Source organism: Otolemur garnettii, unplaced genomic scaffold, assembly GCF_000181295.1.
Source record: "Otolemur garnettii isolate 467f Iridium unplaced genomic scaffold, OtoGar3 scaffold00001, whole genome shotgun sequence".
Taxonomy (NCBI): domain Eukaryota; kingdom Metazoa; phylum Chordata; class Mammalia; order Primates; family Galagidae; genus Otolemur; species Otolemur garnettii.
This window is the reverse complement of record NW_003852396.1, coordinates 60684232-60698131: the sequence shown is the minus strand read 5'-3', so window position 1 is coordinate 60698131 and position 13900 is coordinate 60684232. Positions and strand designations below refer to the sequence as shown.

The following is a 13900-nucleotide window of genomic DNA, read 5'->3' as shown; positions in this document are numbered from 1 at the left end:
GGCTAAGGCACCAGCCACATACACCTAAGGTGGCGGGTTCGAATCCAGCCCAAGCCCGCCAAACAACAATGATGGCTGCAACCAAAAAAATAGCCGGGCATTGTGGCAGACACCTGTGGTCCCAGCTACTTGGGAGGTGGAGGCAGGAGACTTGCTTGAGCCCAGGAGTTGGAGCTGGGGCTCCAACTGTGAGCTGTGATGCCACGGCACTCTACCCAGGCGAACAGCTTGAGGCTCTGTCTCCCCCAAAAAACCCAGATTTGCTTTATAGGCTACAGGGAATAGAAGTAGAGGGGTGGGCTGAACAGCCAGCCCACCATGGTATGGTGGCCCATAAAGACCATAGGGAGGTGTTGTGTTCATAGATGAGACCAGGCTGGGAATTTACATGAAAGTCCTAAGGATCTTTGGCATCAGCATTAATTATGCCAAGACTCATTGTACCAAGCCTCAAATCAAGGGTCTATGTATCAAACACCTGGATAACCTCACATGTGGTCCAAGCTCCTTCCCACCTACATGCCTGCTGACTCTGCTTCTGGTTAATTCTGACACATCCCTCAGACCTCACCTCTAACATTGCTTTCTTTTCTTTCTTTCTTTGTTTCTTTTCTTTTCTTTTCTTTTCTTTTTTTTTTGTTGCAGTTTGACTGAGGCCAGGTTCAAACCTGCCACCCTTGGTATGCGGCCGGGACCCTACTCACTGAGCCACAGGCACCGCCCTAACATTGCTTTCTTAGGCCTTCCTTCACATCCTAATCAAGTCAAATTTCCCAGTTTAAATGTTCTCAAGGCATGCTCTGTTTCTCCTCCAAAGATCACAATTTTAATTCATGTTAAGAATTGAGCCAATATCCCCCAAATATGTGAGACTCTAATAGAAGAACTGCTTCTATATCTCCAGATCCTGGCACAGCACCTGGTCCCACTGCAAGGGGCTCAATAAATTGTTGAGTGAGTGAACCCCATCCCCAAAAGAAATTAATCTGTCTTTTTCCTTACTTATTCGTCATCCTGAATTTTCCTACCATTAATTCAAGTAAAGTAATTTATTTCAATGTGATTGACATAGCTATTCCATGAGTGGATTAATAAATTGTGGTGTATGTACGCCATGGAATATTATGCAGCCTTTAAAAAGATGGAGACTTTGCCTCTTTTATGTTTACATGGATGGAGCTGGAACATATTCTTCTTAGTAAAGTATCTCAAGAATGGAAGAAAAAGTATCTAATGTCTTAGTACTATTATGAAACCAATTTATAATCACCCACACTTTCATATGAAAGATAAAACACAACTATAGCCCAGGATGAAGGAGGGAAGAGGAGAGATGGGAGGGGAGGGGGGAGGTTGAATGGAGGGAGGGGAACCGGTGGGACCACACCTATGATACATATTGCAAGGGTACATGTCAAATCTATTAAGTGTAGAGTATAAATGTCTTAACACAATAATTAAGTGAGGTAAAGGCTGTGTTAACCAGTTTGATGTAAGCAATTCCAAATTGTATATAAAATCAACACATTGTACCCCATAATAAAAAAAAGAAAAAAAGAAAAATCATTTACCTAAGGTAAATTGGGTACAGCTGATCAATTCCTTAGAAATAGCAACAAAATTAATGCCTTAGCATTTTATTGATCTTCATCTTTTTCCAGTAACCTCTTTCTCCTGCTGCCCATGTGCCCATTGGTTCTTCAGCTTTGTTTTTAAGAGAAAACAGGTACACATCCCAACACCTGAATTACGGTCTACTCACTGCACAGGCTAAAGATAGTATTTAGCTTTGTAAATTCCTTCCAGACTTAACAATCCTTGTCTGAAGCTCTCAGACAAGAATTGTGCTTGTTTGCCGTCCACAGGCTGAGTTAATTCTAATAAATAGAACTGCAACTCAAAATAAGCTCCCAGTGCCAGGAACATGTTGGTGTCTCTTTGGAGGTTATGAGAAATACAGACCACACCACAGACCAAATAATTAGAAGATGAGCTGTAATAAGAGACCTTTGTCTAAAAGATTGAGAATTGCTCTTCTAGACTGCTGGTTCCTATGAACAATACGGAGTACTCACTGGGTGATCTAGAAAAGTCTTTCTCTTACATTTCTTCATGAAACCTTACATAAATGTGAAAGGCTAAAAAAGGTTTTGTCAATAATTTTCCAAGTCCTTATGATTGACACATTTGCACGTTGCGTACAGAATTTGCATTACCTTACTCCTCTAGCGAGTGCCCACGTACTTCTCTTTACCTGCTTCATGTTCACATCGATTCAACCCAGGGATGTTTGGTAGCTCTGAGCTGTGGTCATGTTTAGAGGCTTATGCCTAGAAAAATCAATTAACTTTCAATTAACCATTAACTTTCACAGCAGAAAGCACTGTTAAACTTTGACCTGTCTGGCTAAAGCATTTCATGAAGGTATAGAAAACCAGAGAAGGGGTAAGGATGGGTAAGCATTGACATACTTTACAGATGTGGGTTTGTGAAGACAAACGATAACTCTTCTCTTTTGTGGGCTGTTCTCATGTGGTGACAGCTGGTGGCCGGAATCAGCTCACTTTCAAAGCTCTGATTCCTTAGTAGGCTAGTGACCATGTGATTTTTTGTGTGTGTGATTGCTGTCAATGTTTCCCCTCCTGGGGAAAAAAAAAAGATAAATAACTAAATGGGGTTTTCTTTTTTGCTTTTGTTTTTGTTTTCAGAGACAGGGTCTCACTCTGTCACACAGGCTAGGGTGCAGTGGTGTCATCGTAGCTCACTGCAACTCAAGCTCTTAGGCTCAAGTGATCATCCTGCCTCAGCCTCCCCAGTAGCTTGAACTACAGGTGCAGGACACCATGCTAGCTAATTATTTCTTTTAAGACAGGGTCCCATTATGCTACCCAGGCTGATCTTAAACTCCTGGCCTCAATGATTCAACCTAGGCAAGTTTTAGGGGTACCGGTCATTCTTGGCTATGCTCTTGTGTGTTTTAGAAGTCACCCACAGAGGTCTTAATGGATAAATCCAATCAAGATGTCTATGGATTCAAGCCACAGAACATATTAACAATTATATGGACTGATAAAAGAATAGGCTAATAATAGCGATAACAGCACTCAGCCTCCCACTATATGGGATGAGAGGCCTGAGCTACTGTGCTCAGTCTAAATGAGTTTTCTTACCATTACCATTTTTATATGAGTTTAGGTATCAAAAGCTAGGCTTCTGAAGATTTGACTTTCATCAAACAAGATGAAAAAGATTATAAAATCTTTATCCCAATTCTCTGAATTTGCTAGAAATCTGAGCTTACATGCTGTTATCACTATTATTAGTGGATTTATCCATTAAGACCTCTGTGGGTGACTTCTAAAACACACAAGAGCATGGCCAAGAATGACCCGTACCCCTAAAACTTGCCTAGGTTGAATCATTAAGACATATATTTTTTCCTTACCAACAAAGAAAAATGGAGAGTGGGGGTTGGAAACCCTTTCAATATATGGAAATTCTCCAACCCTGTCTAAATGCCAATAACATAGTGTTCTGTGGATACAAAGGAAGTAACTGAGGAATATTTTTCAGGAAAAGTTGGCTTAGCTTAGGTCCCTACTGGGGTCTCTACCACTTTAGCCTGTTTTGGTACCCTACACTCAGATAAACTCATTCTCTCCCTCTTGCCTTTATCTCTGCTATACGTGTTGATTCCTTTGTGTTAGGTCTCACAAGCTGTTGATTTTTTTCTTAACATTTTGCAATCATCTAAGAACCTAAATCTGAGAATTATTCTTGGTAATTTGACTAGAAAGGAGGAGGCTAAGCAGGCACTTTATAATCAAGGTACGAAGTCAATGCCAAAGGTCAGAGAGGTCAGTCTGCCCAGGGACAAACAGTTGATTTGGTAGATCCATGCAGATCAAGGCAAGATCATCCAAGGTGGAGCAGGAGGCGTGGCACAAAACCATGACGAGAATGTGGTGACAACAGCAGTGGTGATAATAATGGCTTTCAATGTATCTAGCATTTACCAGGTGCCAGGGTTGGATTTAAATCACAGCAAAAGACAGGGCCGGAATTCTACAGATTCTGAAAAATAATACCCACCCAATTTCTACTACTCTTCTTTTTCTTCTCTACCAAATGAGAACCATGGATCACCTCTATCTTCACCTTATGTGTGAACTGTGTAGGACTCTGATAATAACAATAAGGATAATGGGAGAGCAATATAGAATGAAAGTAATGAAGTAAATGTGCCCTTAAATACTGCCTGACTTTAGGTTCCTCAGATAGTAATGGAATTTCATCTGTTGCAAGTCATTCAAAAATATTTATTGAGTGCTAATAAATGCATTACTGTATGCTATCCTGGATAGAGTGAAAAACAGACATGGCCCCTGTCTTTGTTTTGTTTTTCAAATTAATATGAAGGTACACATTTTTAGGTCTTACTGTTTTCAATTAGAAGATAAGGTTCAAGTTGTAGTTGAGCCCTTCACCCAGGGGAGCGTGCTGAACACCCTCACACTGTGTACCTCGGGTGGGATCCTGCCAAAGGCCCTTCCTCCTCCTGCCTCCCATCTCCCTCCTTGCTCCTCCCCCTTGCTGACCTACATTTGTATTTCTTCATTCCTGTGGGTATGTCTTGTCTATATATTGGTTTCATATTAGTATTGAGGACATTGGGGTTTTTTCCATTCTTGAGATACTTAGGCTTAGAAGATTGTGTTTCAACTCCATCCAGGTAAACATAAAAGATGTAAAGTCTCCATATTTTTGTTCTGTTTTGTCGGTGATGTTCAATAAGGAAATGTATTCTGCTTCATAGCAGAATGGTTTAGATGGTTATAACCCTTGATTCCAAATCAAAAGACCCAGATAATGGATTTTGCGTTGATAGGAACAAGAATAGTGATTTTTGGGTCTGCCACTTAATTTCTTAGTACCACCTGAACAAATACCATGTTAGACTAGATTTTTAAGAGTTCTGCCAACTGTAACATTTCATTGTTTGGTTTAGTGTTGGTAACACCCTGTGTTGGAAGGGCAGTTTGGCTGAGTGGATATAAAAGGGCAGCCTTTACATTTTGCTTACACCTATGCATTCCAGGATTTGGTCGTGATGGGGCTGGGGACCAGATTCCAGATCTAGTCCTGAATCCCACTCCAGTGTGATCCAGTCTCCATAATTCTCCTAGAGCCAGTCCAAGGTTCCTATTGGGCCACGACTGTCAGGGCTTTTGTCTCCAGGAGCAGAGAGCTCCGGGCCAGGTTTTCCCCTTAGCCCGGCTGCAGGCGGTGCACGGACTGACAGTGCTCTGGGCCAGGAGTAGCCCCGCTACCAGCTTTCCCCTTCTGCCGCGAGTCTGCCTCTCGCTGCCCACTTGCTGTTGACCTTCAGAGGCCGGCAAAGTCCTACCTACACAATTCCTCCCTCTCAGTTCTCAGAGCAGACTCCCAAGCAGCTTTATTCCTGAAGTCCCAACAGCTTCATTCACTCCTAGGCTTGCAGACACCAGGGGTCCTGGTCACTCCAGTCTCCAGCCCTGCCTGAGACCTGACCACCTCCCCTAGGAAGAAATGATTCCCACCTGTAGGGTGGCCCAGCTTAAACGGACTACTTCCAAAAACGTGGATGTGTGTTTCTGTGATTGAAACTGTCAGAAAAAGGGACAAGGGCACACACCCACCCGGACCACAGCAGTACAAATAAAGTTCATTAGAGGAAATCCGGGGGGAGAGAAGGCAGGTTCCCTTCTGAGCCCCCTGGCTCATCACAGAGAAGAGTGTCTAGGCTGGGCAGAGCTGTGCTGGGTGCTGCCATAGGGGTCTGGCTGGATAAAACTCTTTTTCTAAGGAGATGGGGAACTTGATATGCCTTGTTAGAAAGGACCAGCCTCTCAAGTTCAACCGGAACCTCCTCTCCACATTTTGCTTATAATTTAGCAGGCAAGAGAACTTGACATTCACAGTGAGATTAACTGGGATAGTGTCATCTCGCTATAGTGTCATGGGCACACAAAGGTGGAAGCAATTATTTTAGTGGTGGGTGGGTCTGTGAAGGAAAGCTCAGCAAATGTGACAGCTGAGTAGAACGTTCCTGGATGGGGAGGATTTTCCAAGTAAAATGCTTGTGGGGGAGAGTGACGTTTCAGTGCGGGGGATTGTTTTTAAGGCACTAGAATTCTTTTCCGTGCATAATCAGGTCTAGACCTCTCTGGGACTGTTAACTGTACAGCCTTATAGCTTTTAATAATGTGCTTTCTTTTACAGTGGCAATTCTTTTGATTTGGGTAATCTATTTTTAGAGGCTGCTTTATATAATTAGTAATTATGACAGAAAATGAATTTCCTAGACATTAAATATGTCATTTTAAATCTTATCTGTAATGAGCTGAGGATGTTAGCATTCAAAGATATATTCAGTACCTACTATACCCTCTGGGAAGGATATGTTGCATGGATCTAACTGTGGTTGAGGAATGGAAATCTTTTTCATTAATTTTATTATTGATTGATTCATTGATTTAGAGACAGAATCTCACTCTGGTAAAGTGCCATGGTATCGAAGCTCATAGCAACTTCAAACTCTCAGTCATAAGCGATCCTCTTGCCTCATCCTCCCAGGTACCTGGAACTACAGGTGCCCATCACAATGCCTGGCTAAATCTTTTTCTATTTCTAGTATAGGAAGAGTCTCACTCTTGCTCAGGCTGATCTCAAACTCGTGAACTCAAGCAATCTACCTAATCTGGCCTTCCAGAGTGCTAGGATTACAGGTGTGAGACACCTCACCCAGCTTTCATTAATTTTTAATATTTAAGAATTTATCTGTTAGGTATCCCATGAGTAAGTTAGTATTTTATGTAATAAGTATGCAATAGAAAAAAACAGACTATCTTTTTCCAAAAAGGTTTTTCAATTGTCTTTGTTGTTTCTGTTTTCAACAAAACAAATTTTAAATTCAGTATGATTCTATTGGGGAAGGGGGAGCGAAACAGTTATCCTCTCACTGCGGTATATGTATGTATAAGATATGTGCTCATCAAAGCCTAGAAAAAGATGTGGAAGATAGAAAATGATAGCTGTGAGGCCATGGTATTCTACTGAGGGTGACACAGTAAGACTCTCTCTCTCAAAAAAAAAAAAAAAAAAATATATATATATATAGGCACACCCAACATCCTCTCATGGCAGACCAGTGTGCCTGGGTACACTGGTTGAAAACCACTGGTGTAAAGCTTCATTTCCATCAATCTTGGAGCAGTAAGTCCTACAGTCAAAAATAGTACCTGAAATTTAACCAGTTATTTGGTATGTCAAGTGTTGTGGGCCTCAGCAATTTGCAGTGGTATTCCATGGAATTTGCCCATCCCAGGAACTATTTTATTGGTCAACCAGGCACCTTGTCAGATGCAAGTCTTGCCAAAGAGGCTCCAGTGAGCCAGCAGCTTAGGTGGATCTCTGTGTGTCTAATGGGTGGGCAGCCACCTGTTCCTGAAGATGGCTAAAGTATCAGGGACCAGGCTTGGGCCTTGGTTGGAGGTACCATTTCCATATCACTATAGAATTTTCTGGGTATTTAAATTCAGCAGGACCCAAAGCAAGATGAGAGTGTCTGGGGGTGGAGTCATCATATTTCCTTTCAGTGACATTCTCTTTTTCTAGAAGCAGAAGGAAGTCCTTGTGGGCTTGACTAACAAGAAAGTGGAGTCTCATTTCCAAAGGCTTCAATCTGCTGTGAAGTTGATCACTGATATCTGTAATTCCATGAGTCTGAAGGAGAGTAGAGGCTCTAGGCTAAGGTCTCCTTTTCTGGTAACTAGATTGTGTTGAAGGCTTCTTTCCATGGGTGTCCCCTCATCAAATGCAGTTGCTTATCTGGTCTATAAATCTTGTAGTATAGAGAACACTGGTTCCAAAACAGGCCAATCAGAGCTTGGGCCTCCATTCCTATAGCTCCCTGGTGACCACAGGATTAGAACTCTGACATATAGAATATCTTTTTGGTCTGTGGCACAAGAAGGTCACTTGGGTGTCAGAATTATTTTTTCTTACTTGGAAGCCCACCATCTTTGTTCAGCTTTTCCAGATGGGGTGTGATAGAATGCACACAGTAGACTCGGTGGTGAGGTCATCAGCAGAGTAGAATATTTGGCCCCAACCAGCCATTCTCGTCCTCTTAGCACTTGTTCAACTCTCAATAATGTAAAATGTACCGTACTACCAGGGAACTTGCTATGGCACTGCTTGCCTTATAGATAAAGGCAAATGATATCAGCCAGAGTCCTCTCCAAAAAAGGGTACATAACAAAACAAAACTCAAGGAGGACTTCATTAACAGAGGTATTAGTTGGACAAAGGAACCAATAAGGCGTAGGGAGGTGTTCAGGGATTGGTGACAGAGCGGAGCTGTTGGTACCAACCCTAAAAGAGCTGTGGGAGGAATGGTGTTATCAGAGCCAGGTGGACTGAAGACAGGAACAAGGGCACCAACAGGAGATGCCTCCATAGAGGAACGCAGCCTCAACCCAAGTCCCAGTAGATGGAGATTAAATACCCAAATCCATCTTCTTTTAAAAAATATCAGATTGAAGCCGCTACCGAGGAGGAGCAAGATGGTGGCTGAGGAACAGCCGCCATCTTGCGGAGGAGTGGGGAAGGGAATAGCAGAGAGAGGGAAGGAAGGAGGGGGGTGGGGTCTTGATGTGTGCCATGCTTTGGGGAGGCCAGACACGATTATAAGAGGGACTTTACCTAACAAATGCAATCAGTGAAACCTGGTTTCTTGTACCCTCAATGAATCCCCAACAATAAATTTTTTTATTTTTATTTTATTTATTTATTTATTTATTTATTTTCTGAGATGGAGCCTCAAGCTATCCCCCTGGGTAGAGCGCCATGGCATCACGCTCATAGCAACCTCCAACTCCTGGGCTCAAGCGAGTCTCCTGCCTCAGCCTCCCAAGTAGCTGGGACTACAGGCGCCCGCCACAATGCCTGGCCATTTTTTGGTTGCAGCCATCATTGTTTTTTGGCGGGCCCGGGCTGGGGATTCAAACCCGCCACCTTAGGTGTATGTGGCTGGCGCCTTAGCCGTTTGAGCCACAGGCACCGAGCCAATAAATTTTTTTTAAAAAGGGAAAAAATCAGATTGATATAAGGGTATAAATGATTAGATTATGTTATTTGTATTTATTAGATAAAATCCAAGTTGTAGCTGAGTTCTTCGCCCAGGATGTGCACCATATATCCCTATATTGTGCCTTAGGTGAGAGCACACCAAACCCCCTTTCCTCCCCTACTTGTAGTTGTGTTTTTCTCTCCCCTTACCCAATCTCCTACCAATGCTTTCCATTAGCTGAATTCAGCTGGAAGTCAGATAAAAAGGGCACCCAGGTGAAGTCAGATAACAAGAGCACCCAGGTGGAGTTCATAAAGAGTTCTTGGGGCATAGAGAAGGGTAGAGAAGGTATAAAAAGAATTGAAAAAAAGAAAAAGAAAAAGGATTAGCCCATCCAAGCCCATATACCAAGTGTCAGCCACTCTTACGCTATCAGACATTGTAAGAAGAGCAGTGACTGCTTCCCTGTTTAAACTTCAGTGGGACACAGTAAGACTCCAAACACCACGGCTTCCCCAGCTGGCAGAGCTACTGAACTGGTGGATGGCACTGTTCAATACCTGGACTGTATGACATCTTAGATAATAATATTGTATTTTCTCTCTGCTTCATAGCAGACATTTCACTGATGCAATCTTGGCAGGTTTCTGGATTACAGGCCATTCTTGGCCTCATCCTCAGCCACCATATTCGAAGCCACCAACTGGGGATGCTTTAAATGTATCCAGTCAGTAGCTCCACAGACCCTACACCCAGAAGGTTCCTGTCAATTACAGAGGCCGCAAGGAAGCAAGAAGCAGGTTGCAGACAAAATTAAAAAAAAAAACAAAACAGACTTTTTTTGGCAAATTCAGGAATATTTTAAGTCTCCCTTAAGGGAGGAACAGGGAGCCGAGTCCCAGAACTTAGTACATAAAGCTGCTGGAACTGTACCTATAAAGATCTTATATCTGTCCCACGCTTTTAATTAGCCATGGGTTCCTTTGTGGTTTTGCTCCACAGGAGCAGCAAAATCCACTCCAGATTTTTGTGTCAGTTCATCAGCTTGCTTGCCTTTTGGAGCAGCAGCAGCAGCAGCCCCTGATCTTCACTTATCCCTGCAATTTTATTTTTTGCCTAGATTTCAGCTATACTTCATAAGCATGTTCCCGAATTTTCTTGGGCTCTGCAGAGGCAGATCTCCTTTATACCAAGCAGCCCAGGTTGACACACTTGTTTGCAGGAATTAAGTGTCCTCTCCCCACCTCCCATCCCCCAAGCTCTCAGATGAAAGGGCAGCACAACCAGGAGAGGTTGGCACCAGAACTTGTGTGACAGAACCCCTAGGACTAAGTACTTGGGACCCCCAGGAGGGCCAGCTGGACAAGGATGGTTCCAAAAAATGCTTAGCACTGAGATGAAGTGGAGTGTAACCTTCAGGTACCCAGCTGCCAGTCAGGGGCCATGGCCATGCACCACCAACCCTACCTGCTATAAATACAAACTGGGTTGGGGGAGTATGGGAAGAGAAGGATGAATGTGTGTGCAACCCCCTCTCCCCATCTCTTCACCCATCTCAACTCCCAGCTTCCTTATGCCACTGACCAGTTTGCCTAGGTTGAACAGATGAAGACTGGACACATCTATCACCATGGAGAGCTCAATAGAGAAGGATCCTAAGCTATGCTGTTTTATATACAATGGGGACTGAGGGGACACATCTAGGCTGCCATTTAGCAGGGGCCTCTAGAGCATCTGGTGACTGCCCATGCTAGCTCCAAACTAATTCAGATCTGCTGAGGCAGCTAGTTGCTAAACCATGAAAACAGTGGAGAAAATGAGTCTACAGGGCCATTTGGATCTGCCTCTCCCCAGCCAAACTGCCAGGGAGTGAGTCTCACCTTCTAAAGAGCAGGCATAGCACCCTGTTTCTCTCTGAGTCCTGAGCCCAGATGCTTGCACGGGAATTAACTGGGAACCTCAAAGCCAACGAAGTTACAATGTGATTACCAAGAGGGAGGGTAAAAACACTGCTAAAAACACTTGTCATAGACAAGGTGACACTAGGATTCTAAAGGGAACATGTAAAATATTTACTTTTCAAGCATTGTCCATTTTTACTTCTGAGAAAAGGAAAAACAAATCTTTTTTAAAAAAAATCCACATATGAACTCTTTTTCTGGAACTCTGTGCTTTCTGATGAACCATAAGAATTATGATGGCAAGCAAATAAAATTTTAGTGAAATTCTTCCAAGACCTTCAGAGACCAGCTTCCAAAACTATTAGCAGACTTGGATAAACCATTTCTCCCACCCAGGCCTATAGCGTCTGGGGCCCAGGGGATCTTAATAGCTAAGTCCTGGGCTCTCTTGGTCCTATTTCTTCTCTTTCCAGCTGTTAATGGGGGGTTGGTGGGGAGCAAAAGGAAGCCACAGCCCAGGAAATGGTTCTCCTGGTCCTGCCATCTGCATTGCTCCCTCAAACTCCTCTACCTGCCTCATAGCATGTTGGGGAGAAAACTGGAGGCTGAGTTGAGGCTTCTTCCCCAGAGTGGTGGGGGCTAATGCAGCAGGGGCTGGAAACCAGATGGTATTTTCCAAAGCGGGAAGTGGCAAAGCATAGCAGAAACTCTTCAGACCAGCTACATGGGCTTGGCGCCTGTGGCTCAAGTGGCTAAGGCGCCAGCCACATACACCTCAGGTGGCAGGTTCGAATCCAACCTGGGCCCGCCAAACAACAATGACAGCTGCAACCAAAAAAACGCCCAGCGTTGTGGCGGGCGCCTGTGGTCCCAGCTACTTGGGAGGCAGAGGCAGGAGACTCACTTGAGCCCAGGAGTTGGAGGTTGCTGTGAGCTGTGATGCCATGGCACTCTACCCAGGCGGAAAGCTTGAGGCTCTGCCTCAAAAAAAAAAAAAAAAAAAGACCAGCTACATGGAAGAAGCGAGACTTCCACCTGAGTGCCCCTTCTGGCATTCTAGGGGAAAATTTTACCATTTAAATGTTAAACCATTAAACAAGTACTTAGGGGTGCACTGTTTCCCCTTCTTTGCATCAGCTTCCAAGGCACTATGAGATTGAGTTTTTATTTAGGATTTTGGTATTTTATCATGAAATATTTTTTTGGCATTAATACTTATTTTTAAACATGTTACATTAAAATGTTATTTCTTTTGATGACTAAGTTTTCTGGCATCCTCTTAAATTTTGTGCTGCAGGCAATTGGTTCTCTCACCTCATCTCAGTCCTGGCCTGACAGTAGGGTAACTTTATACTTTTTGGTCTTCAGCATTAGGTCATAGCTGAACCAAGCCAAAGTATAATAGGATAGCAGAAGCAAATGCAGTTTATCTGAAACTCCTATCAGCTTTTGGATTTAAAACAAGTGACCCAACTAAGGGAAAAATAGAGGCGAACATCAGGACCAAATGACTTTATAAGCACTTATTGTTCCCTTGTAAACAGAAATAATTGTTTTGTCTTCATTCATCTATTCAACTTGACTTTATTTATTTTATTTTTTTATTGAGACAGAGCCTCAAGCTGTCACCCTGGGTAGAGTGATGTGACATCACAGCTCACAGCAACCTCCAACTCCTGGGCTCAAGTGAGTCTCCTTCCTCTGCCTCCCAAGTAGCTGGGACTACAGGCGCCTGCCACAACGCCTGGCTATTTTTTGGTTGCAGCCGTCATTGTTGTTTGGTGGGCCCAGGCTGGATTCGAACCCATGACCTCAGGTGTATGTGACTGGTGCCTTAGCTGCTTGAGCCACAGGCACAGAGCGTCAACTTGGCTTTAAATGTTCTACTTGTTGAATACCATATTAGGGCCTTGAGTAACAAGGATGAGTAAGACTGAGATTTTCCTCTCTCTCCATGAGAGAGAGAACATTTCTCGGAATCTAATTCAATAAATACTATAAGTATGTATATAAACAATTTGGAGGTACAGAGATATAGGCAGAGGCTTTTTTTGTTTTGTTTTGTTGAGTAGGTTGTAGGAATTATGCTTTTGTTTAAAACCATAAATAGAATGAATTAATGGCACAATGAATGGAGGAAATGGACTTTTGGCTGGGGGAGGAAGGAAGAACATCATTTCCACTCTTACAAATAGTTGGAAGAAACTTTCTCCAGGATGTGGAAAAGTTTGGAAAACTTACTGATTGATGCATGTATAAGCTTGGGAAATTAACATTTATTGTTTATCTAACCAGGCGCTTGACACAGTTACTTCCATCCTTTATCTACCATAAAAGGGTTTCTAGAGATGAGGAATAGGTTCATAGCATTTAAGCATAGTTAACTAGTCCAACATCTAAGTACCAGTACAATATTATAAGTAACAGGTGTGTGAAGTCCAGGTCTGTCTGGACACCCCCCAAAACCCATCATACCCTACTGCCTCTGGAAAAGCAATGGAAAAGAAGAAATCAGACAAGTGATGTATTCCTTAGCTCATGATCTATTATACTTAATTCTCCCACTCCCATTTTAATACCATCTTGGAAAATCTGAAGAGTGGCCATCTTTGAGCGTCCATCAATTACCCGCTCTGGGAGTCTCAGTTCATCCATTCACACTTAGAATAACTCATTCTCTGGAATCGAAACCTTGGCCAAAATAAATTTTAAAACTTGAAAAAAATCTGGCTCAGCGCCTGTGGCTCAAGTGGCTAAGGCGGCCGCCACATACACCTCAGGTGGCAGGTTCGAATTCAGCCCGGCCTGCCAAACGACAATGAAGGCTGCAACCAAAAAATAGCCAGGCGTTGTGGTGGGCGCCTGTGGTCCCAGCTACTTGGGAGGC

General features: G+C 43.2%; 1 long non-coding RNA gene across 1 annotated transcript in view; it reads right to left on the bottom strand.

Moving 5' to 3' along the window:
* The window catches only part of LOC111722777, a 12648-nt gene extending 10361 nt beyond the window's left edge, over positions 1 to 2287 (bottom strand). The window contains exon 1 of the long non-coding RNA XR_002771456.1: positions 2217 to 2287. This is a non-coding gene — a long non-coding RNA (uncharacterized LOC111722777). The remainder of the gene's footprint in view (positions 1 to 2216) is intronic.
* Positions 2288 to 13900: the final 11613 nt, after the last annotated feature.